Here is a 3,751-nt window from a genome sequence, read left to right as displayed (position 1 = left end):
ATAAGGTTTGACCAGAACATAACTTCTTCAATATAAATCAGATTTAAGCAATTTTGGATTTGTTGGAAAGCTGGTTTTGTACTCTACCTAATACTAAAAGTCTCATGTAAAAATAAAATCATCTAACTAGTAAAACTTCTTAAAGAACAAGAATATTTATCTAAATCGAGAACAATTTAATTACTTATAGATAAGATCATATTTTCTAAGAACAGTATAAACCAAATGTATGTTTGATTGTTTCAAACTTCCAATAGCTTGTTTCTTCAGTTCTATTGTCTTCTAGTCGATCTATGTTGATTTTTGATGACTTAATGTGGCTTAATATTGATTTTTGATGACTTGATGTGACTTAATGTGGCTTATTGTTGATTTTTGATGACTTAAGAAGGCATAATGTTGATTTTTGATGATATAAGGTATATATTGTAGCATCCTAAAATATTGTAGCATACTAAATAATGTTAGAAAAGGGGAAAATAAAAAATAACACTTGGGAGCGCCTTGGTCACCTAGGCGGGTGCCTTGTCGCCTAAGCGCTTAGACACCCCTCCAATGCCTTGGGTCGCTTTGCCCCCTTGACAACTATGGTGGATAGTTTTGATAATCATGTAGAATTGTAACCGTAAAGGAGTCTCATGCTTAGTTAGCTATTTATGTGGGAGAGGATATGAATGAATCATCCAGATTATATTATCACCTATAATTTCTCTTCCAGAGAAGGAGGCACGACTCCCTCTAATGAGTCGAACTTATCTCATTCTCTCTTCTCTTCGGCAAAATAGGGAAACACAGTTCTACATACAAACCAGATCGCCTAGGGGAGGGTTTCTTTCGACCTGAACCTCAAAGTGGAAGAGGTTGAATTGATGGAGTTCAATCCAACCTATGGGTGATGCGATCCCGGGGTTCGAAAACCCTGTTTGGGTCTCTTGAATAGATAGAAGATTTCAAAGGGGTGTGGCCCTTTGGTAATTTAAACAGAATCTTAAAGGAGAAAATTGCTCAATTTTAGGAGTTGGAACACATAAGGGATTGGGATTAAAAGGATAGGGTAGACTTGGAAGAGAACTAAAATAGAGGATAGGGAGGAATGAAAGAGAGAGGGAGGGGTAGATTGGTCTTAAACCAAAATAATAAGAATCATGAAGAGGGGTAAACCAGAATCATCTTCAACCTTGCACAAGTAGAACCAGCGGCGGAAGGTCCCATGATGGCGGAGAAATCTCCTACAAAACAGGTTCGATCAAGATGGGATTTTGGAGTATCATTCTCCACTAAGGGCCCTCTGAAACCAGGTATGCACACACTCAAATTCCCCCTATGAAAAGAGTCAAAACTCTGGTTATCTCACTAGCTGAAACCCTTAAGGATGAGTAACATAGTGTTCAATCTCACAACCGAAGAAGCGATAAGAGCTGGGGATTCTGGGATGTGAGTCGCCCCCCCTATAATAGAGTCGAAACTCTAGTTATCTCACTGGTTAAAACCCGTAAGGATGAGTATCACAGTGTACACACTTGTGCGTACATTAGACTGCCTACTGCAGATGCATAAGGGATACTATGCATTTCTTGTTCCTCTAAGATTGTTCTCGGACATTGCTCCAAACTTAGTCTGTCACCCTTGACTATAGGTGCCACACTTGAAGAACAACTCTTCATCTTGAAGCGTTCTAGTATTTTCTCGATATAACCTTTTTTTTTTTTTTTTTTTTGTTTGGCCCTTTTGGGTACCCATAACGGTAGAAATTATCATAATTGTTTATTTTATGCTTATTTATGATGTTCTAGCATGTATTATGATTAAACTGTTGAACCCATGTGTCATAAAGGGTTTTTGGTGGTATAGAATTTATTATTCGGGATTTATGATGCGATTTATTTATCAAATTGCCATTGAAGGACTTAGTGTTTGCCACACTTCAAGATAAGTCCATAAAGCTTTAATTCAAGGGCAATTTTGAAAATAAATCCTAAGGCATCATATACTTTGCAACAAATGTATAAGAATTAACTCCGAGCCCCAAAGGGAAGTTGTTAATTTTTGTGCATATGTTGGGATAAGATAGATTGATAAATATTTAGATGAGGGGGATTCTTAAGGTCCAAAGGTACGGGATTCCTCTTGTTTAGATATGATGCATTCTAGTCTCATTGTTTAAGGTACAAACCTTACAAGTTGCAGTCCTCGCCCAAAGGTAGACTGTGATAAGTTTGGTTTGTTGTTGATTATCAATATTGGTTGATGTTAACACTAAGGAAACAAACTATAGTTAGTTACATCCTTAGCCCAAAGGCAGGCTGTAATGAGCTGTAATTTGTTACTGAAATTAGCTAGAGTTAATTTTCAGTATAAGGTTCCATGAGCATGTCACTGATTTGGTTTATATTGTGCAGTTATGCTTGACAACCAATTCAGGCTCCCCCTTCTGACTGCGGATAACTATGTTGATTGGAAAGAGCTGCTTGAGCTTACTTTGGGGTATCTTGATTTGGATTTCAACATTATTGAGGATGAACCTGCTGCCCTCACTAATGCAAGTACGCGAGATGAAAGGGCTTATCATAAAAGATGGACTCGATCGAACCGTTTGAGTCTGAAGCTCATTAGAGCTTATATAAGCAAGAGCATCAGAGGTTCTATCCCTACAAGCAACAATGCTAAGGAATACTTGAAATCGATCGATGACCAGTTTGTTGGCAATGATAAGTCTATCATCAGTATCCTGATAGCAAAATTCAGCTCTTTAAAGTACAATGGTAAAGGTGGTGTGCGTGATCACATCATGAAAATGAGAGACATTGCCGCTCAGCTCAAAGAAATGGAAGTAGGAATAACTGATGAATACTTGGTGCATCACATTCTTAACTCACTCCTCCCTCCGGAGTATAGGGCCTTTAAGGTCTCATACGGCACAGCCACAGAAATGGATAGTCAATGAATTAATCAATATGTGTGTTCAGGAGGAGCAAAGGTTGAAGAGTGAAGCCAAGGAAAGTGCACATCTGATCACTTTTGAGAAAGGGCAATCCAGCAAATCTAAGAAGTCTTTTCAGAAGAAGAAGGAAAATAAGCCTATGAAGAAACAAGGCAACAATTAACCCAAGTGCTTCTTCTGTAGGAAGAAAGGACATATTAAGAAGGATTGCATCAAGTTTCAAAACTGGTTGGTGAAGAAAGGTATGTCCTACGTATGTTTTGGGTCTAATTTGGTTAATTCTCATTCATATAATTGGTGGATTGATTCTGGTTCTACAATCCATGTTGCCAATACCATGCAGGGCTTTCTACAGACAAGACCACCGAGGGAAAATGAAAGAAGCATTTATTCTGGAAACAAGGTGCAATCTCGGGTTGAAGCGGTTGGAGTCTATAGATTGATCCTACAATCTGGGCATGTGCTAGATTTAGATAGATGTTTTTACATTCCATCTTTTTCTAAGAACTTAATTTCTGTTTCAAGTTTAACACCTTGTGGTTATGTGTTTAACTTTTATGGTACAATATTTAATATGTATCGAAACAATATTTTAGTTGGTTCTGGAACTTTAGTGGATGGTTTATATTTACTACATCTAGATTTAGTCTTTGAAAGTAATTTACTTACTTCCTCAAGTTATATTGGCAGTAAAAGATCAATTATGAATGAGAATTCATCTAAACTTTGGCACCAGAGATTAGGTCACATCTCTGTAGATAGACTCAAAAGGTTAGTGAATGATGGAGTCTTAGAGACTTTAGATTTCAC

Source organism: Telopea speciosissima, chromosome 2 (genome assembly GCF_018873765.1).
Source record: "Telopea speciosissima isolate NSW1024214 ecotype Mountain lineage chromosome 2, Tspe_v1, whole genome shotgun sequence".
Lineage (NCBI taxonomy): Eukaryota > Viridiplantae > Streptophyta > Magnoliopsida > Proteales > Proteaceae > Telopea > Telopea speciosissima.
The sequence above is the reverse complement of the archived record's forward strand: the minus strand, read 5'-3'. Positions refer to the sequence as shown.